Genomic DNA, 23,435 nt, shown 5'->3' on the forward strand with positions numbered 1-23,435 from the left:
ACCTTGACATATCATAATTACCCAAAGTCCGTAGTTTACCTTAGGGTTCACTCTTGGTGTTGTACATTCCACGGGTTTGGACAGAAGTATAATGGCATATATCCATCATTATAATATACAAAGTATTTTCACTGCCCTAAAAATCCTCTGTGCTCTGCCTATTCATCTCTCTCCCAACTCACCACCCCCGGCAAGTGCTGATCTTTTTATTGTCTCCCTAGTTTTGCCTTTTCCAGAATGTCATATTATTGGAATCACACAATATGTAGCCTTTTGAGATTGGCTTCTTTCACTTAATAATGTGCATTTAAGTTTCCTCCATGTCTTTTCATGGCTTGAGAGCTCATTTCTTGTTAGTGCTGAATAATATTCCATTGTCTGGATGTATCACAGTTTATACATCCATTTACCTGCTGAAGGACATATTGGTTGCTCCCAAGTTTTGACAATTATGAATAAACCTGCTATAAACATCTGTGTGCATGTTTTTGTGTTGACATAGGTTTTCAATTCCTTTGGATAAATACCAAGGAGCATAATTTGCTGGATTGTATGGTAAGAGTAGTTTTGTAAGAAACTGCCAAACTGTCTTCCAAAGTGGCTGTACCATTTTGCATCCACCAGCAACGTATGAGAGTTCCTGTTTCTTTACATGCCTGTAGGCATTTGCTATTGTCAGTGTTCCAGATTTTGGCCATTCTAAAATGTATATAGTGGTATCTCATTGTTATTTTAATTTACATTTCCCTGATAACACATGATGTGGAGTATCATTTCATATGCTTATTTGCCTTGTGTATATCTTCTTTGGTGAGGTGTCTGTTAAGGTCTTCGGTCTGTTTTTGATTGGGTTGTTTGTTTTCTCATTGTGGAATTTTAAAAGTTCTTTGTATATTTTCTATGTGTCTTTTGCAAATATTTTCTACTAGTTTGTGGCTTGTCTTCTAATTCTCTTGGTATTGTCTTTCGCAGAGCAGAAAATTTTAATTTTAACGAAGTCCAGCTTATCAATTATTTCTATGTATCAGTATCAGTCAGGATCCTACCAAGAAACAGATGAACTCTTAATTTGAGTAATTCAATGTCTCTTCTTTTGTCTGCTTCTAATTTGTATCCTTTCGTTATAATAAAACTATAATCATAAAAATAACATATATACAATATTTTCATTACACTTCAGTTCTAGATATTTTCTAATTTCACTTATAACTACCAAACATATGAAGTTTTTAAAAATAATTTTTTATTATTGGTTTCCAGTTTAATTGCATTACAGTCAGAGAAACTAGACTTTTTTACTTCAGTCCCTTGAAGTTTGTTGAGACTTGCTTTATCATCAATTTTTATAAATATTCTCTCTGTGCTTGCAGAGAATGTATAGTCTACAGTTGTTGGTATATTTTCTTTTTTTTTTTTAAAGATTTTATTTATTTTATTTTTCCCCCCAAAGCCCCAGTGGATAGTTGTGTGTCGTAGCTGCACATCCTTCTAGTTGCTGTATGTGGGACTCGGCCTCAGGATGAACGGAGAAGTGGTGCCTCGATGCGCACCCGGGATCCGAACCCGGGCCACCAGCATCGCAGCGCGTGCACTTAACCACCAAGCCACAGGGCCGGCCCTACAGTTGTTGGTATATTTTCTATGTATATTCGTTAGGTCAAGTCTGTTCGTCCTGTTATTTTAATCCTGTTTATTCTGCTGACATTTTTTGGAGGGAAGGGCCCACTTGCTCTAATTAACTGCTGAGAGAGAAGTGGACAATGTCCACTGTAACTGTGGATTGGTCTGTTTTTCTTTGTACTTCTCTCAAATTTTGCTTTATATATTTGGAAGCTTTCAGTGTCTATATAGCAATTAAAAATTTTATAGTGAATTGATCCTTTTAACATAATGAAACAACTCTGTCTATTTCTAGCAATGTTTTTGACCTGATGTCGCGTTCATCTGATATTACTATAGTGACAACAACTTTCCTTTGGTAAGAATTTGCCTTCCCTTTCTTTTTTCATCGTTTTCTTTCAACTTTCAGTGATCTTTAAAAAATACGTTTCTTTTGGATAGAGCATATAATTTGATTAAAAATTCTAGCTCGATAATCTTTGTATTTCAACTGTAATTAATATATTTATTATTAATCAATAATTTATTAATAATTAATTTAGCATTAGTAATGATATACTGGGATTAATATCTAACATCCAATTTTGTGCTTTTTTTGCTTCCCTCAGTTCTTTGTGTTCTTTCCTTTCCCTTCTTGTTTCTTTTGGATTATTTTTTCTCTTTCCGTTTCCTTCCTCTACTAGTTTGAATATATATTGCATACTCTCTTGCCATTCTTGTAGCTGTTATCCAAGAAAGTAAAACAGGCCTGCTTAATTTATCAGAGTTTAACGTCCTTGCTCTCTTAAACAACATGAAAATCTTATAACACCTTAACTCCATTTCCATCCTCCTGATCTGAATATTATTTTATTTGTCTATTTTTATTTTTTAATCTCACAAAACTTCATTATTGCTTTTTACAATAAGTGGTTAAATCTGTCCATATGATACTCAATTCTGTTTTTCATTCTGATTTTCATCTTAGATTTTTCATATGACATCTCATTTTTCCTTCTGCCTGAAGTACATTGGAGAATTTCTTTTAGTGAAGGTCTTCTGATAGCAAACTCTCAGTTTTTGTTTGTCTGAAAATATTATTACTTTGCCCTAATTTTTGAAAGAGATTTGGTAGGTATAGAATTCTAGGTTGATAGTTATTTTTCTTCAGCATATTGAAGATCTCATTTCATTCTCTCTCGTTTCTATTGTTACTGATGAGATGGCAGTCTAACTACTTCTGTTCCTTTGAAGGTAATCTCTCTTTTCTCTCTGGCTATTTTTTGTGTGTGTATGTGTGAGGAAGATTAGCCCTGAACTAACATCCGATGCCAATCTCCTCTTTTTGCTGAAGCAGATTGGCCCTGGGCTAACATCTGTGCCCATCTTCCTCTACTTTATATGGGACGCTGCTACAGCACGGCTTGACAAGTGGTGCGTAGGTCCGTGCCCAGGATCCGAACCTGTGAACCCCAGGCTGCCAAAGCGGAGCATGTGAACTTAACCACTACACCACCAGGCCAGCCCCCTCTCTGGCTACTTTTAAGATCTTTTCCTTTTCCTTTGTGTTCTGGAATTTCTCATGATAATTGTCAGACTCATTATGATATGACAAAGTGTAGAATTTTATTTATTTTTTATTTTTTTTAAATCCCTGCCTCTGCATTTATTCCATCTTTATTTATTTATTTATTTATTTTTTTGTGAGGAAGATCAGCCCTGAGCTAACATCCATGCTAATCCTCCTCTTTTTGCTGAGGACGACTGGCTCTGAGCTAACATGTATTGCCAATCCTCCTCCTTTTTTTTTCCCCCCAAAGCCCCAGTAGATAGTTGTATGTCATAGTTGCACATCCTTCTAGTTGCTGTATGTGGGACACGACCTCAGCATGGCCGGACAAGCGTTGTGTCGGTGCGCACCCAGATCCAAACCTGGGCCGCCAGTAGCGGAGCACTTGCACTTAACTGCTAAGCCACGGGGCCGGCCATAGAATTTTAAAAAAATATTTATTCTGCTTGACATTGTACTTTTAAGATATGTGAGTTGGTATCTTTCATTAGATCTAGAATTTCTCGTATATCCTCTCATCAATTATTGCCTCTGCCACTTTTTTTCTCTGTCTCTTATCATTGTGAATATTAATTAGATGTTGGTATAACTTGCTTGCTTTCTCCTCCATGTCTCTTAATATCTTTATTATATTTTCCATCTTTTTGTATTTTTGTTTTACATTCTAGAATAATTTTCTCAGTTCCATCTTTCAGCTAATTCTGTCTTTGGCCATCTCATGTTTGTTTTTAAGTCCATCCCCTGCATTTAAATTTCAATAATTATATTTTAAAATTATAGCATTCTGTTTGTCTACATTTCAAGTTTGCTTGGTCATTCTTTATAGTTTCTTTGTTCTCTTAACACATTTCCCAGCTTGTTTTATATTTCTTGAAAAAAAGTGCATTTAATTATTTTATAATCTGTGTCAGATCATTCTAGTATTTAACGAACTTATGGGTCTGTTTCTGTTTGTTGTTTATGCTAGTTTTTGCTTTTGATGTCCTGTTTTAATTATTTTTGACTATGAGCTGATCTTACCTTAATATTTTATTTACAAGAACTGTTTGAGGCCTGGGATTAAGGTGAGTTTATTTAGAGGTTTGCTTTTGTCTCTGTGAAGCACTTGAGGCCAAGACTTGTCTGGGTTAACTTTAAATTAAATTAAATTCTTGACTTCAGGTTTTTTTGTTTGCTTGTTTGTTTGTGTGTGTGTGTTTGTTTTGAATCATCTAAACAGCAGGAATTTAAATTACAAATCAATGCATGAGGGCATCTTGGGGTCCAAATCTGTTGCCAACCTTCCTCTTGGGGTCCAAATTCTCAGCCATGTTTTCCCTTTTTTCCTCCATCAGTTTCTAATTTTGAAACAGTTAATTTTCCTTGCAGTCTTCTAGGGGTCTATTTCTAGTTCACCTTTGTGGTAAGGGGATAGTCATTTCTATCCCCAGCTTCATGACTGGAAGGCCCCTTCCTGGACTTTCTTCCTTGGGCAGGCCTTTTGTTTTGTCTCTTATTTCCTGGGAGGCCATGTAAATGGAAGCCAAAGGGCTTGGCATTTGCCAAAGAGGATTTGGAAAATACCCACAGGGCAAAAGCTGACTGCAGTGCTCAGCTTACAGCTCTGGGCTCTGACTTTCACTTAGTTGTTTGGTTTGAGACTTTTTGACTTTTTTGCTGACTTGTTGATGTGTTTAAGATGATAAGTTTAAAAAATATTTTATCTATGATTTTTAATTTATTTGCCTCTGGTACATTGTGCCCTTGTGGCTCTCTTCCTCCTTCCAGCTGTTTATACTGGCTCCTATAATCAAGATCCTTTTCCTTTTCTTAAAATTTAGAAGGCTAGATAAAATATGCTCAAGATTATTAAAATATATGATCACGTGATTGTCTTGCTTAAAAACTTCAGAGGATTCTCCCTGGACATCTCCTTAATGTCTAAACACCCAGTATCAATACTTTCCTTGTTTCATACTGTCTGACCACTTGCTTTTATTCACCAATGGTTCTCCATGTTGTTCTTTGAACCTTCCCTAAGGCTCCCATCATTTTTTCAATTGTTTCCATTCATTCTTATCTACTTGCCCAAATCCTAGCAATCCTTCACCGTCCAGTTTAACTCCTGCCTTGTCTACAAGGTTGGAGAAAGTAATCTTTTACTTGTCCAGATCCTATAACTAGTAATAATAGTGTGATAATAATATTAATAATGTTTATTATAAATATTAAAACCAATTTAATTATTATTAAATTATATTTATAGTACTTATAATCTATACTGTAGATAATATTCATTAGAAAATGATGTTTATTATTTACTATAGTAAATATACATAGTCTCCAGTGTGTGTACTTTGCTTGGTAATTGACATATTTTATCATGTCAATTCATCTTCAAAATGAGTCTGCTAAGTATCATTATTCCCACTTAATAGATAAAGAAATGAAGGCCCAGATAGTTTAATTGCCAAGAATACGTAGCTAATGACAGAGCAGGGATCTAAAGTTAAGTCTCTCTGACTCCAAAGCCCATGCTGTCTTCATTACTCTAGAAGTTTTCAACCAGTTTTGTGAAGCCATTTCTGCAGAAGTACCCAGGACCACCAACAGGGGATTAGGCAGCAGTCAAATGGGTGAGCACCAGCCAATCCATATTTCAACCTGGGCATCTCTGCGTTTGTCTGTTTTATATATTGGGCTCTTATGGGCTCCTTTGATAAAAGGGTTCTGCTGTTAAAAACAATTTGAAAACCATTTTATTGAGTTGAACTACATAAATTACTAATGTTTGGCCATTTTTTACATGCAAAAATGGCATTTTTTAATATGGTTCAATTTAATATCATACCACGCCTGTGTTAGTGCTGGGAGAGGCCTCGGAAGCCATGATTAGTTAGAAGTCCTGGTTGTATTTCACAGATGGTCACACAGGTCCAGAGAAGCAGCCCAGCGTATAGGAGATATTCACCAGGTGCTTGCTGAATTCAGTGGCTGCTCCAGAATTTCAATATGGGAGGAGCTGCAAGGAAGCAATCCAGTTGGAAGAGGGATCTTAAGGCTATGTCTACAAAGCACTGTACTTGAGAAAACCTCAGCTGACCATTTTAAAGAGGAAGTGAGGGCAATGCTGATGGAGATAACAACTGGGCTGCTCTGACCTTCAAAGGAGGCATGGCTTAGCAGGGAGAGAGGCGTGAGGGACTCGGATATGCCCAGAGGAATCTATTTTGGAACAGAAATGAGATTGGCCCATGTTGGAGGACTGGAATGGGGTGGTTAGAGCACTCTGAGGAAAAGCCATGTTCCTAGGGTGTCTGGGCAATGGAAAGCTTCTAACGATTGGGCCTGCAAACCAAAGAGGCAAAAGAGCTCCGTGGAGCACAGCCAGATTGTTTCTGCCCCAGGAAAAATGCTGGGCTCCTGGAGAACCTCTGGGAACATCCCACTCACTGAGACCACTGGGAAATCAGAACGACAGAGGCAGCTCTAGGCCCATCCTACAGATGAGGAGGGAGCCGGGCAGGCGGCATCTACCACAGGCTGTGGGAGATGCAGGGAAGCAGGTTTTCGAATTTGGGAATTGCCTGGAAGGGGGTGGGGCAAGGTGGGGGAGGATAGGACTAGTGTAAGTGTTAGGAAGAGAGAGGGACAAGAGTTGAGTGGGACTGAGAAATATGACTGCTCTTGTTTGGGGCAGCTGCAGGGTGCCATCAACCTGGACTCTTGTGCCCTGAGCTGCTGCAGCCCAAGAGAGGCCACTTCTAGTTTCCTAGTTCCAGGACTCTGGGCACTTCTGTCTGTGGATCCCTTGTCCTGCTTTCAGATTCCCCGGGCATTCTAGATATGAGAGAATGACAGTAATGGATAGAATACTTTTGTTTGTTTAGCTGACCCAGAGTCTGAAAGTCAAACTCTCACTTTTCTTGTATCACTGGCTCAGCCAAGCCTGCATCCCACTGGGAAGGTCTAACTTAACATCTGGCCCCTCTCTCTCCAGCTCCCCTGCTCCATATTTGAGACAAAATGACTTCCTCCCTACCCGCTCCCCTGCCCTGTTCTCCATATGGGGCAGCAGCTGGCTCAGCAGCAGGACTGGGGCGTTCATATTGACATTCAGGATCTGAAATCAGAGTAAATGAGGGGTGAGGGAGGGTAGACAGTCAGTCCAGTGTATGTTCTCACTGTATTATCAAATATACCACATTAGAACGTGGCCACGATGGCCACTAACAATGGGAAATAGGGAGAGTGCTGGCTTTCTTTGACATGCATGGTGGGGAGGCATCCTGAAGAGGCAAGAATATGGAGATCAGGCTGAGGACTCTGCAGGCAGAAGACCCTAGAGTCTACAGGATGTCTTTCCATGTCTCCAAAGGTAGCAGTAGGAAAAGAATGTTCCATCTGGGGCTGAGGAGGCACTGGCCAGCTGAGTCTGGGGAAGGCTGGTGTCATGGACTAAATTGTGAACCCCCTAAATTTATATGTTGAACTCCTAACCCCCAGTACCTCAGGATGTGACCTCATTTGGAAATAGGGTCATTGCAGATGTGGTAAAGATGAAGTCATACTGGAGTAGGATGGGCCCTAATCCAATATGAATGGTGCCCTTATGAAAAGGGGAAATTTGGAGACACACACACACACACACACAGAGCGAGAATACCATGTGAAGATGAGCATAGAGATTGAAGTGATGCTTCTATAAACCAATGAACACCAAAGGTTGCCAGCAAACCACCAGAAGCTTGAGGAGAGGCACGGAACGGATTCTCTCTCACAGCCTCAGAAGGAACCAACCCTGTCAATGCCTTGATCTTGGACTTCTGACCTCCAGAACAGTGAGGCAATAAACTTCTGTTGTTTAAGCCACCTGATTTGTAGTACTATGTTACAGCAGCCCTAGGAAACTAATGCAGCTGGATTTCAGGGTTATAGCCTTTGGCATTAAGCATCCCTGGGCAAGGAAGGGAGTCATTCCCTCTCTGTGCCCCCCACTTGTAGTGCTTATTTGGTTCCATCTTGGACATTCCCTGCAGACTGAGAGCTCCCGGATGATGGGGACCAGAACTGCAGCTTAGACACTCTTACCTCCCCCTCACAGACTCTGTGAGGGGAGGGTGGACCTGTGGGAGCTGAGGACCAGCAATGGGTGTGTGAGCCGAGATGGAGAGAGGGTCACACAGAAGGTGAGGATGATGTCCGACCCGCCCCATACCAGCTTCCCCAGACCTCACTTTGTCCCAGACCTGCTCACTGCTCTCCAAGGTACTTCCCACCAAAGGATTGACCCCTGCCACGCACACCAGGAAGTCGGCACCCCCGCAGTGTTCCAGGGCCTGGGGGAAAGAAAGGGACATAGAGGCCCAGGGTCAGGGAGCAGAAGGTTTCTGCTTTTCTGCTGCAGTGGGAGGTGGCTCCTGTTTGCTGTCCTTGGGGCAATGTCCAGTCAAATCCAGGAGAGGACCACACCAAGTGAGAGTGGAGAGCCATCTCTTCTAAGAACCAGGCATTGAGCTTCTGGGCAAAAATTGGGTGGAGTTTCACCCCAGGTACACTTCCATATCCTCCTCTGTTTCAGACACGGTTAGCTACCAGTCCTCTAAGTCCCCAAACACATCTTTCATCTGTACTGTTTCCTGAAGTTCCACTGTCACCTCTCCTTTTCCCTGAGAACACTCTAGCTCTGACCATACAATCAGGACCTCTTCTCCACAACATCTCCAAACCCCTTCAATCCTTCCTCAGGAATCTTCCAGGAAGGCCTGGCCCACCACTCAGCACTGCAGTTAGAGGTTGTAAACAGATCTTTCTTCCCCAACAGCATGCTGCCCACCTCAACATCTGCCTGAATCCTATCCATATGCACACCTCCCTCCCTGAGCATTTCCTTTCTCTGGGGGCCTCCTGGGCAGGGGTCGAGTGACACATAGTTGACTTGATTCATGTCCTGATTCCTTTGGTCCTCTCCCCTAGTGTGGGTCATGAGAAGCAGAATCCCAATGTCCTCATCTGTACCTCCTTCTATGCCCCTCACCATGGCCACCAGCCGCTCCTGGTCCTTGGTCTTCCCCACGTGGCACACGATGCCCATAACACTCAGCCCCTCCCCCTGCAGGGCTGCCACTGCCCGGTCCACGTTCTGCTGCTTTTGGCTGCTGACCATCACGTGGGTCCCATCCTGGGACAGACGGCGGACGATGGCAAAGCCGATCCTGGGAGGAAAGATGAAGAGGATGTGACAATTCAGCCTTGGGCTGCGCCCTTCCTTTCTTGCTGCATTTCTAGCCCTAAGTCCCGAGATGAATTCTCTACTAACCCAGAGCAGCTAACCTCACACCCTACTCGTGGGTGGTCAGAGGACCAGAGGGAATACATCGGTCCGTGGGCGTGTTGGACTCCTGTGTACATCAGATCTTGGTTTCACCTCCTACTCAAACTACTACTATGGAAATGGGTTGTCAGTTGCTTAAGGCTTTGGTTTGCTTTGCAGCTGCAACCTAAGAGTTCGTTGCCTCAGGCCTGTGCAACCACTGAGCACTCACAAGCATGCAACTTGGAAGTGTGGGGCATTAACCACATATAGGGCAACTCTTGACCAATGGAGGAAGGGAGCCAATGGATGACTTCTCCCTGTCTTTCCCTGATGGATGCTCCGAGATGTATTTCATAAGTTTCCTAGAGGACCTGTGGAATCCATCTCCCAGTGGCCTGTAGTGGTGGCCAACTCCATAAGCGTCCTGGCCTGGCTCTCTCTCCTTTCCTACCTCCTTCTCCTGTCCCTCATTGCTTCTGCTTAGAATCACATTCCCAAATAATCTATTAGCACTTAAGCCTAGCAGGCTCTGCTTTATGGGGATGAGGCTAAGACAAGGAGGTCAACAAAATCCAGAGACACCCACAATTCTCAGATCCCCAAAGAGTTGCTGTCACCAATTTGTGAATCCTGTGACCATGGTGACTTTGTTGGCCAGTTTGATGCTCCTACTGGGCCCACTGCTGGTTCTCCTCATGGAGAGTGGGGCCTTAGGGGGCAGGAGGCCCCTCCAAGCCTGGGTCAGGGGACTAAACATAGCAGTTTCTGTTTGGTCTTCCTCTTGGTGAACTTGGTCCGGGGAGGCCTCTAGAGAGGTAATCACAGCTCCAATAAGCACGTAAGTAGGGAGATGAAGAAACATCTTCTTGGTTGGGCTAGAACTGGGGTGGTGTAGGAATCACTCCAGTAAGCTCAGCCTAGAGCCTGATCCTCTAACCCTTCCAGAGGTTTTTCTGAACACAGAATATCCTGTCTGAAATCTTTTCTATTTAAACTCACTGGAGTGTTTTCTGGTATCTAGAATCAAATCCTGACACATACACACATAGATTCAATAAATGCTCATTCACTGAGACCCCTAGGATAACGAACATCTAATTCACAGGTTTGTTGTGAAAGGACCAAATAAGTTAAGATGGGAAAGGGCTTTGTAAACTGTAAAGTGCATAAAATAGAAGTAGTTCCAGGGCTTCTTAAGGGTTGACGTGTGTTTCGTGATTTTACCCCTTGTATGTCTCTTCCCTCAAGCCTTTGGATGCACTTCACCCCCTACTTGCAATGCCTTGCTCTGGCTGCTTTTCATCCCTTAGCCTCTTCTTCCAGATGTATCTTTGTTTTTAGCCCATTAGGGGAGTCTTTTCTGACCCCTCAAAGCCGATTTATTGTCTTCCCCGTGTGACACTGTGCTTATTCCTCTTCTAGCACTTACCTCACTAACTCTAAGTGACTGTGTTGCATTCAGCACTGTTAGCAGGGTGCCCAGCACTTAGTAATTGCTTAATAGGTATTTGTTGAGTGAATGAATAAATGAATGAATTGAGATTTGGCTGCAGTGAAATAATGATTTCTTAGGGGCCTTACTAGACCCATGGATCAAATTCCTTAGTCATATTCTTCCTCTACGCTGTCAGGTCAGCTCTGGTCTTGAAACATTTACTTCAAAGTAGCCATTTTTGATTTTTAAGTGCTCAGGATTTGAATGGCATCAGGCTTTGTGTGCACTGTAAACACGTGTTTTCCTGCTATTTAGGATTCTGACTCCCTGCTCAAATCTCCACAAATCTATAGCTATGAACTTATCTTATTTACATAAAACCCATTCCCTTATTTAAGCACTTAAACTTTAGTAAATCTTAGGCAAATATCAAAGCAGAAAATGCTCTTGAAGCAAACTGTATATACACATTCATAATCTTTTTTTTCTCAGAAATTTAGCTCATACAATTCCCACCCGTTCATTGTGGTTCTTACCTCCCTTGTAGCCAAGGATTCAAAATAAAATGTAGAGTTTCCTTCTCCTCCCATTTAATTATTTTTTTTCTTTTTTCCCCCTTTTCTCCCCAAAGCCCCAGTAGATAGTTATATGTCATAGTTGCACATCCTTCTAGTTGCTGCATGTGGGACACCACCTCAGCATGGCCAGAGAAGCGGTGCGTCGGTGCGCACCCAGGATCTGAACCCGGGCCGCCAGTAGCGGAGCACACGCACCCAACCGCCAAGCCACAGGGCTGGCCCCCTCCTCCCACTTAATTTTTTGTCAGTGTCACTCCAGGCACTTTATTCTTTTTTTTAATTTATTCCCCCCCTCCAAAGCCCCAGTAGATAGTTGTATGTCATAGCTGCATGTCCTTCTAGTTGCTGTATGTGGGACGCCGCCTCAGCATGGCCGGAGAAGCCGTGTGTCGGTGCGCGCCCGGGATCCGAACCCGGGCCGCCAGCAGTGGAGCGCACGCACTTAACCACTAAGCCACGGGGCCGGCCCAGGCACTTTATTCTTAAATCTCCGAGGTTTCATCTTGTCCAAGGACAGAATTGTAACCACAGGCCAATTTAAAGCCTGTTTGAACAGACACCATCTCTTATCAACAAAGTGATTAAGGATTGTCTTTCAGAAAAACTGCAAAGTCACATAGCCAGAGCATGCGCAAAAGAAGGAATTGTGACCTGAAATGGCTGCGGAACCAAAGATTCTCCTTCCCACAGAACCCAAGGACCAGGATACAACAGGAATTTGAAAAAGTCGGACTCTTATCAGAAGCAAGGGTCCCTTATTCAGTTAGATGCGGTGTTAAAATTCCTTCCCCACTTCATCAAAAATGTTTTGAACCCTATCATAAAAGTTTAGAACCTCATCATAAATGTTTAGAACCCTGTCATAAATGTTTAAAACCTTACCATAAGTACTTGAAGCCCACCAATCAAAACCTGTCACACCAGCATTTCTGTGTGCCAGTCTGTTCTCCCTGACCTCTTAAATTTCACCCCAAATCCTGAATTGGGGAGACAGATCTGAGGGCACATACCCCCTGTCTCCCTGCAAATTGATCTCGCAGAATACAGCTGATTTCTCCCTTAAAAGCTGATGCTGTAATTAATTAGTTTTTTTATTTATGCACATCGAGCAAGAGAACCCCAATTTTGTGCGGTAACAAATTGGCAACCACAAAGGGACGAGGGCTTGTGATCACCCACCTGAGGCTCTGGAACCCCTGGTGGGGTGTGGGGTCTTTTCATTGACCCTAAGTGGCTGCCTAGACAATTTTGCCTAGAGGCTTGACTGATCAGATTCCTGTTTTCTCGCTCTGGTGCTCCAGGTCCCAAGTCGTTCTTTTTTTTCTTTTGAGAGAAGAAAACAGCTCCAGGATCACATGTTTTTGGGTGAGTGACCTCATTAAAACACACCTGTGCCTAAAATTGCCTAATATCTTGGCAGGATTGTGGGTTAGAGGTCCCACTAGTGAGATTTTGCTGGGTTAAAGTCCCAAGGCTAGAATTGTGGGTTCAAAGAAGACAATATAAAAGGATTACAGCTGCTGGAGCACTCAAAGGATCAGGTGAGAGGCCTGAACTCTGGGGTAGGGTCCCAGAGTACCCTGAGTTAAAGTCCCAGAGTACTGGATTTCTGTGTCTGTTCATGTTTGTCTATGTTTGACTGTGTTATTTGTTAAAATTGGCTGCTTGGGGACTGAATTTCCCAGTGACTGTAACAAACCATCTTTTAGACTAATCTTATGAGGGTCTTCTGACTCTGAAGAAAAGAGACACTGTTCCCTCCAGTCCTTCGGGACATTCCCAAGTGACTGGGCATTTCATGAAGGTATCGGGGCATCTGCCCATGACATGCAATGGCTTCATAGGGACTCCCCCTGAAGAACATATATTATTGGGCCCCCATTGTTCATGGTGAGGCAATTGGCAGCAGCAGCTCATCCAGTGCTCAAATTGCCCGAATTTTGTGGGTGCCAAAACACGTAAGGGAAAAAGTTGACCCCCTGGTTATTTTCGGGGGAGCTGTTCCCACAAGTACGTTATCAGACCTTAAACACTTTTCCCTAGAAAGACCTTGTTTGTTGTGGCCACCTTGATGAAAGCCCCCTAAAATGGGAAATAAAAATAGTATACCAGAATGTAGCCCACTAGGATACATTCTTCAAAATTGGGCAGTGTTCAGTTATAAGCCCATGAAGAAAAAGAAAACGATTTTCTTTTGTAATATAAGCTGGTCCCAATACTCATTGGGGTCAGATGAGGTATGGCCCCAGAATGGGTCTCTGAACTATAATACCATGTTGCAATTAGACCTATTCTGTAAAAGAGAAAAGAAATGGGTTGAGATCCCTTATGTGCAATCCTTTATGTCTTTATATCAGAATAAGGGTTTGGAAAAAAGATGTAAAATCATGATCAGAGGGAGGATCCACAGAAAACACCTGTTCTCCCAGAATCAAAGTCAGATGATGACCTTGTCTGTCTGCATTTGATGTCTTCTACAGTGCCTCCACCTTATGCCAGAGGCGCAGTTGGAGATAACCGGGAAGGGCATAATGACCCCTCTGAAGCCACTGGCTCGCCTTTATACCCCGCTTTACCTAATAGTTAGACAAGAATAGTCTCCCCTCCTCATATCTGTCGGGGCACTCAATTCAGCCTGGGGAACTCTCTACCCCAGGCAGAGAAATTCCCACTAAGACAAGTCCCTGCAGGTCTCCATGACCAAGGCCAACTCAGAGAGTTTTTGTACGTGCATACTCCCTTTTCAACTTCGGACTTATACAACTGGAAAAACAACATGCCTACTTATAGAGATGATCCCCAAATGATGGAAAGTTTATTTACATTCGTCTTTGCTACTCATGACCCCAACTGGGCTGACATTCAGACCCTTATGAACACCCTCCTCACCCCAGAGGAGCATAGGATGGTACTGGGCAAAGCTCATCAGAAGGCTGAGAGACTCCATGAGTTACAACCTAACAATCCAGTCAGGGCTCCAGCGGTAGAGGCCATACCTGGAGTTGACCCAGGATGAGATCCCAGTGACCCCAGAGACTGGGCAAGCTCAAACCATTACAAAGCATGTTTAATAACTGGAATGCAGAAGGGGGTCCCAAAACTGAAGAGCTTAAATAAGGCCCAGGAGATACAAGGGCCGAAAGAAAATCCTTCAACCTTTCCAGAGAGTCTTTGAAACCTACAGAAAGTGTAGTGACATTGACACAGAGCATCTGGATAACATGAGGTTGATCAATACGACCTTTATCAGCCAGAGTACCCCTGATATAAGGAATAGACTGCAAAAATTGGAAGGGGGATTAGGGATGCCCATCTCACAACTTGTTGAGATTGCATTTAAGGTGTTTAACAGCCGTGAATAGGAGTAAGAGAAACAAAAACAGCAGGAGATGAGGAAGAAAGCCACTCTACTCGACACAGCCGTCAGTCACAATCCACAAAGGCCAATAAGAGCAGACAGACAGCCATGGGTAAGACTCCTGGGGCCCCCACCTTTCAACGCAAGGGATACTCAGGCCTGGGGCCAAGACAATGTGCCATTTGTAAGCAGAAGGGACACTGGAAATGAGAATGTCTCAAGCTTCCTCGGGCTGGAAGGGAAAGAAGCTTGCCTCAAAAGCCTCCTGCCAGATGCCACAGCTCGCAGATAATGACCAGGAATGATGGAGCCTGGGGGCTCCTTTGAACTCCATTAGCTCCACCGACATTTCCCACAAGGAACCCTGGGTAACAATAGCAGCAGGAAAGAAACTGATAGACTTTCTAATTCACACCGGAGCTACTTATTCTGTACAAAATACTAGGCAGGTCCCCTTCTCCCCCAAGACCACATGCATTTCTGGTGTGTCTGGGGAAGTCTCTCATAAGCCTTTCCTATAACCACCCGAGTGCCACATAGGGAAAACGTATCTAAAGCACAGCTTTCTATATATGCTGGAGTGCCCTATCCCCTTGTTGGGACGAGATCTACTTAAAAAATTAAATGCCCAAGTGACTTTTTCACCAGAAAAAGTAGATATTAAAGTCCTCCCATATCAAGCCTGTGCCTTCCAAGCAGCACTGTTACAATTGGGAGAAGAGCCTCGATCAGAAGTCCCTAAAGAAATTCTGCAAAAGGTAAGACGGATGTTTGGGCTGATGGGAAGCCAGGAAGAGCCAAGATGGGTGATCCACTAGTAGTTAAACTCCACCCAGACTCCAAGACTCCAAATTTGAAACAATACCCTTTTAAGAGACATGTGGAAGAGAGTATAAAGCCTCTGATAGCCACCTTTCCTAAGTCAATTAATGTGACCTTGCCAATCTCCATATAACACTCCCATCCACATAACACTCCCATCCTGCCAGTGCAAAAACCTGGAAGCAGAGACTATCCTTTTGTACAGGATTTGAAAACCATTAACCAAATTGTAGAGGATATACATCCGGTGGCACCAAATTCTTATACTTTGCTTACAACTTTATCTGGAGACTTCTGCTGGTTTACAGTTCTGGATTTAAAGGATGTCTATTACTGCATACTCCTAAATCCTGAGTCCCAGGCACTCCTTACCTCTGAATGGGATGATCCAGAGATTAATGTAAAACAACAATATTGCTGGATGGTACTTCCACAAGGATTTAAAAATGCCCCCACCATCTTTGGGGAAGCCTTAGCTAAGGACTTAAGGGATCTCCAGTTAAGTGAAGAAGTCTTACTCCAATATGTGGATGACGTACTGAGTGCTAGTAAAACTAAGAAAGCTTCAGACCAAAATACAATCCTTACTTTACGCTTTCCAGCAGAAACGGGATATAAAGTCTCTAAGAGAAAAGCATAAATTTCTCAACAGACTGTAAAGTACCTAGGATTTGAGTTATCAAAAGGACAAAGAAACTTGTTGCCAGATCAAAGGGAGGCATTACCTGGGGTGGCTGTGCCCACCACCAGAAGACAGCTGTGAGGATTTTCTGGAATGGCTGAGTTTTGTCATATTTGGGTTCCTAACTTTGGACACTTGGCCAAACCCCTATATGAGGCTCTTAGAGGAAATGACAATGAGCCATTAAACTGGATTGCAGAATGCCATAAGGCATTTCATACCATCCAGGAGAAACTTCTAACAGCCCCAGCACTTGGTCTCCCAGACATTAGAAAGCCATTTGACCTTTTTGTACGTGAATGACAGGGTGTAAGCCTTGGAGTGCTCACTCAGAATTTAGGGGCTGCCAGAAGGCCAGTAGCTTACTTTTCCAAACAATTAGATGTCGTAATTCAAGGGTGGCCAGTTTGCCTCCAGGCTGTAGCCAGGACCTGTGACCTTTTACAGGAGGATGAAAAATTTACCCTGGACCAGCCTACTCCATATGCATCCTCCACAATGTGTGCTACCTCTACTTGAACAAAAGGGCGGATATTGGCTTACTTCAGGGAGGCCAGGCAAATATCAGGCCATACTACTGGACAACTCTAATGTAAAATTAAAGGCGATATCCATCTTAAATCCAGCCACTTTGCTTCCCACTACAACAGGAGAACCTGTCCATGGTTGTATACAAATAATTGAAGAAATTCATTCTAACAGACCTGACCTGACTGACCAGCCTTTGGAGAATCCAGATGTGGAAATGTTTACTGATAGGAGCAGCTTCATGGACCATGGACTTTGAAAGTCTGGGTATGCAATAGTAACTCATCAGGAAGTCCTAGAAGCAGAAGCACTCCCTCCAGGTACATCTGCCCAGAAGGCAGAACTCATAGCCCTCAGGAGAGCTCTGCATCTTGGAGCTAAAAGAAAGGTAACCATTTATACTTATTCTAAGTACGCCTTCTCTGTCATGCATGCACACGGGGCTATATAAAAAGAAAAAGGTCTACTAACATCAGGAAGAAAAGAGGTTAAAAACACAGAAGAGATACTGGCCTCACTAGATTCTGTTATGATGCCGGAAAAAGTGGCCATAGCGCATTGCCTGAGCCACCAAAAGACTGATAGTTATATGCTAAAGGAAGTAATTTGGCTGGTCACGCTGTGAAACAGGCAGCCAGAACCAAAAACCCAAATCCTAAGGCCCTAGCACTCATCCCAAATATGGATCTGTCCCTATTTAAGCCTCACTATTCAGAAATGCATTTAAACAGAGCAGACGAATGGGGATTTCATACAGATTCTAGAGGCTCAGATGGTAATTAGTACCGAACAACTAAAAAAGGCTGGATTTATAATGAACAGGAACCAGTGCTTATACCTGAGCACTTAATGGAAAAAATAATTATTCACCTACATCAGATAACCCATTATGAGAGAGATACAACCTATCATTGGCTACAAAACTTTATTGTTGGTCCACAAATGCAAACTATCCAAAAGGTAGTACAAAATTGCTTGATTTGTGCCAGAAACAGTCCCCAAACCGGGCCACCACCAATAATCAAAGGGGTGGAAACCAGGAGATGATTGGCAAATAGACTTGACTGTTATGCCAAAAGCCATGGGAAAGTATAGATATTTGCTGGTTTTTGTGGACACCTTCACAGGATGAGTCAAAGCTTTCTGTGCAGAACAGAAAAGGCTTCTGAAGTAACCAGGGCCTTACTAAAGGAAATTATCCCTCGTTTTGGGCTGCCTCTTTCAATTGAAAGCAACAACAGAGGAGCTTTCATAGACAAAGCAACACAGGAGGTGTCTGGAGCCCTCGAAATGCAATGGAAGTTACGCGCTTCGTGGAGACCTCAGTCCACAGAAAAGACTGAAAAGATGAATCATACCTTAAAGAAAACAATTGCCAAAATATGTCAGGAAACCAACCTAACATGGGATAAGAGCCAGTTGCTCTGCTTAGGGTAAGAATAGCCCCTAGAAATAAGCTCCAGGTGAGTCCCTATGAAATGTTATAGGGGAGACCCTTCCTTAAGACTAAGTATTATTGCAGTCTTGAAAATGGTCATATTGTAAGCGAATTGGGTGTTATAAAATGTGTACAGTCTCTAGGTGGTACTTTATCTGCTATACATAAATAAGCTTCTAGTGGATTAATATTTCCTACCAATGTTCCACTGCATTGCATAAGCCTGGGGGATTGGGTCCTCCTCAAGACTTGGAAAAGTCAACACTCTGAGGACCAACGGCAACCTAAGTGGAATGGACCCTATGAAGTCCTTCTGGTTACACATTCTTCAGTAAAATTAAAGGGAGTTAAATCTTGGATACACCACTCACAAGTAAAAATAGTACCCATTTCCAGCCAGGACCTCCCTCGTCCCCTTTATAATTCTCAAACAGGTAATGCCCTTCATAGACAACAGGAAATGGCAAGAGTGGGTCATCCAAACATTGGGTGGGCATGGATGCCTATGACCTGCAGTTCTACCCAAGAGTGTTCCTGTGAACCTCTAACTGATCTTAAGTTGCTTTTCAGAAAAAGCAACAAAAACTGAGTAAACTCTTGGATCTCCAGGCTGAGTGGGTTTCTTTTTTTTTTTTTTTTTTTTAAAGATTTTATTTATTTATTTTTCCCCCCAAATCCCCAGTAGATAGTTGTATGTCATAGCTGCACATCCTTCTAGTTGTTGTATGTGGGACTTGGCCTCAGGATGGACGGAGAAGTGGTGCCTCGGTGCGCGCCCGGGATCCGAACCCGGGCCACCAGCATCGGAGCGCGCGCACTTAACCACCAAGCCACGGGGCCGGCCCTGAGTGGGTTTCAACTCTCTTTCTGACACCTGACTTTGACTGACCAATACAAATATCTCCAAACCAGGATAAGAAGAAGATGACATCTGTTGTAGACAGCTGTCTCAAGACTCCAGACCAGGTCTGTATTCTTTTTTTTTTTTTTTTTTGGTGAGGAAGCTTTGTCCTGAGCTAACATCTGTTGCCAGTCTTCCTCTTTTTGCTGAGGAAGATTGGCCCTGAGCTAACATCTACACCCATCTTCCTCTATTTTTTTGCATGTGAGACACCGCCACAGCATGGCTTGATGAGCGGTGCATAGGTCAGCACCCAGGATCTGAACCTGCAAACCTGGGGCCACCAAAGCGGAGCATGTGAACTTAACCACTATGCCAGGGGGCCTGCCCCCAGGTCTGTATTCTTAATCTTTTATCTCCTCATTTAAATCTTAATACCATTTAAACTGTAAGTAATTGCTACAACAATTAATTTCTAGATTTCTCTACCTTTTTTACCTACTCCAATACCTTACTATCCCGATTCTATAAGCTAGATTAGAACCTGATTACAAAACCCTTTTGATTAATCGCAAAAATGCCATTTAAAATTTTCCTGGTACTGTTTGTTTTTCTAATCTACATTGGAATGGGCCTCTAATGGCAATGTTTTCTTAAAAAGGGCACATTCCTTTGCTACACACAAAAATCAGTCCAATTATTGGATATGTGGCCAACTTCCCATTTCTAGTACATCTGGGTTACCTTGGTGGGTTTCTCCCTTACAAGGTGCAGATTGGAAAGCTTTAAAGCAATTTATTATGATGGAAAGATCTAGTATTCATAGTACATCCAATATTACTAATTATGATCCTGAAATGTGGCCAATAGCCCATACTGTTAATGATACAGTGCACAGCTACTTTTTCCCTCTCACTTGGACCATACAATTATCCCAACAACTTGCAAAGAAACAAAAGAAGATAGACAATACTGTGAGAACTATGGGAGGTTTTACACAAATCTGGGATAGATATGTTTGGCTTACTCCCAGTTATGGATCTTTAAATGCACTGGCACCCTTATGTTGGAAACAAAGAAATTATTCCAAACAAACTTTTCCAAATTGCGCTCAAAATATGGGATGGATATCCCCCGAGTCGTGTCAAAATACTATCATACTTAATGAAAGTGATGATTTTGGATCAGACTGGTCTCGATAGCCAGGCATTTACTAGGTGGCTCCTAATGGAACTCAGTGGTTATGTGGGACAAACCTCTGGCCTTGGCTACCACCGGGATGACTAGGATGCTGCACCCTGGGTTTCCATTGGATGCAGGGAAGGATTTGCCCTGAGCTAACATCTGATGCCAACCTTCCTCTCCTTAAGGCCAGATGGGCTCGTTCAGGGTTCCACTGGTATGACCACCTACTGGCTATATTTGTTCCTCCCTTGGGGCTAGAAGATGTCATAACACATATAGAAGCTCTGACTAAATTTACTCAACAAGCCGTTAATGATAGTCAAGCAGGAATAGCCTCATTAAATACTGAAGTGTCTTTAATGAGGAAGGCTGTCCTTCAAAACAGAATGGCCTTGATATTCTAACAGCCTCCCAAGGTAGTACATGTGCAATCATTCAGACTGAATTCTGTGTCTATACCTGATGAATCTCTCAATGTGTCATCCCCGTTAAAGCACATGAGAAAGCAGGTGAATGCCTTGATCGATCCCACACCTAGCCTTGACTTATTTAGTTGGCTTCCCTCAGGTATTGGTTCCTTTTTGCCATCTGGATTACAATTCCTATTTCTATTACTCCTTGGAATTCTTATATTAGTCATAGTATTCAAAGTGATTACTGTTTTCTTTACTCAGTGTTGTAAGACTGGTACACAAGCTAAAGTAATGATGGCTCAACAACTTGAGATGGTCAATCAATTTTACGACTCTGCATGAATTTCTTTCTGATAAAGACTATTTCTGAGAAAGCTTAAGAACTTATTTTAAAGCTAATCTTTTCTATAATTGTAAACAATGCAAGCATAAAGAGTCACAAAAAGCACATGTACAATGTTTGTATAAAATCTAAAGTTAATTGAAAAACGTATCAAAAGCTTCCTCTGTTAATACGTATATATCTGTGCTTGTCTACTATTACCCCCCAACATGGATAACTAGGCAAATCAATGAGATAAAGGGCTAGCACTGAGGGAATTGAGGGACCCAAGGCAGGCAGCAACCACCCCAGTGCCGAGGGATGATATTTTTCATCAATGCTTTTTATGGAAAGATTATCAAACAAAAAGAGGGAAGATGATAAATAAATGGAAAGCAATAGGATACATTAGAATACATGAGGGAGCCATTTGCTTTAAAATTAATTTGGCCTAACTTTGTTTTTATAAAAAGGCCTGATGTGGCCTGTTGGGCATGCATTGTACATCTGGCTTAAACATTTATAATGCCCCAAAGCCAAGATAGGGATGTTGCCTTCCCACTCACCCCAGCATCTCTTTATAAATAAGGATTTCTTCCCAATGAGGCATGGCTGTATTTACTAATAGGTCCGTTGGTGATGGTCTTGTTACACCATCTGTTCAGGCTCGAGATTCTCCATTCTCTTGTCAAGTCTATTCCAAGAGACCCAAGGATATCAATCCCTCTGGAAACAACATTCCAGAATTTGTGAGTAGTTACGGTTAAAAGCTGGTCATTCTTCAAGTCCTTGTGAGGCCTATGCCCCTTACCAGCAGGAAACAGCTAGGGTGGTCATCACCCCATCCCCTCAAGATTGAGGAAAGAATGACAAAAAGAGGGGATTTGTAACCATGGGCCCATTTAGAGCCAGTTTGAACAGACCCCATCTCTTATCAACAAAGTGATTAAGGATTGTCTTTCAGAAAAACTGCAAAGTCACGTAGCTAGAGTGTGCACAAAAGAAGTCATGACCTGAAATGTCTGAGGAACCAAAGATCTTCCTTCCCACGGAACCCGAGGACTGAGACATGACAGGAACTTGAAAGTTGGGCTCTTATCAGAAATGAGGGGTCCCTCATTCAGGAAGATCCGGAGTTAAAATTCCTTTCCAATCTCATCAAAAATGTTTAGAACCCCATCATAAAAGTTTAGAACCTCATCATAAATGTTTAGAACCCTGTCATAAAGGTTTAAAACCTTACCATAAAAGCTTGAAGTCCACCAATAAAGACCTGTTCCACCAACATTTCTGCGTGCCAGCCTGTTCTCCCTAACTTCTTAAATTTCATCCCAAATCCTGAACTGGGGAGACAGATCTGAGGGTACAAGCCCCCTGTCTCCCTGAAGATTGATCTCACAGAGTAAAGCTGAATTCTTCCCCAAAAGCTGATGCCATAATTGTTTATTTATACGCATTGGGCAAAAGAACCCCAATTTTGCGTGGTAACAGAATCACTCTGTCTCCTTTTCCCAAACCATTTCTCAGTCTTTTCAGCAAGAAAGAATTTGCTCAGGGGAAGCAAAAGGCTAAACATTTCTTTCTCTCTCTTTCTCTGCTTCTCTGCTCCCATCACATCTTCCTTCATTTTGGAAAAAAGATACAGAAACTAGGGGCACACTAGTTTCTTCCTTCTTTCAGCAAACGTTTACTGGGAACCTACAGTGTGCTGGGCTCTCAGAATACGAAGATGACTCTATCAAAGTTTTAGTTTTGGTACTCAAAGCTTTCATTGTCTCAGCAGGGCTTGCAGAAAAAAAATGATGGTAATACGGGTTGGTAGAAGCAAAATACCATTAACACAGTTTATCCTGGGGAAGGTGATACCTAAGTCAACTCAGGAAAAGGAGCTTTTATTGTTGTTATTATTGCTTTTTAAAGATGTATGCTTTTAAAAAATGATACATGTTCACTGTAATTTTTTTTTTTAATATTCAGAAAAATATGTGAGAAAGTTCAAGGAAAAGCTGCAAAAGACTTTGAAATGGACCCAACTTTGAAATGGACTAGGTGTCTTTAGTGGAAAACTGGGCTTTGTCTAGCACACTCTTCCAGGTGACCTGATTCTGTGGGGTCACTGCACCTTTCATTGTCTTTGAGCTATTTACAGCTCTTCCAGGTGTGGACAACTGATGGCAATGTAAATAATGCCTATCCAGAGTTGCAAATAAATTTCATCTGGAGGAGATTCAGTTGATTTCCCTCCTCCACTGTGGAAATCAGCTTTGCATCTATTAAGCAAAGTTATTTTAGTCTTTCTTACGGTGTCTATGTGTGTAGTTCTTTGAATTTACTTTTGAATCGCTTATAATATCTTACTTCCCTTCACT

General features: G+C 42.4%; 1 long non-coding RNA gene across 1 annotated transcript; it reads left to right on the plus strand.

The window, feature by feature from the left end:
• The first annotated feature begins 1,632 nt into the window (after positions 1 to 1,632).
• Positions 1,633 to 11,642, plus strand: LOC147917453 (uncharacterized). The gene is made up of 3 exons (XR_015549823.1): positions 1,633 to 1,978; positions 8,188 to 8,337; positions 9,267 to 11,642. It is a non-coding gene; the product is annotated as an uncharacterized LOC147917453 (long non-coding RNA).
• The last annotated feature ends 11,793 nt before the right edge of the window (positions 11,643 to 23,435 follow it).

Source organism: Ceratotherium simum, chromosome 3, assembly GCF_057802395.1.
Source record: "Ceratotherium simum simum isolate JZ-2026a chromosome 3, ASM5780239v1, whole genome shotgun sequence".
Lineage (NCBI taxonomy): Eukaryota > Metazoa > Chordata > Mammalia > Perissodactyla > Rhinocerotidae > Ceratotherium > Ceratotherium simum.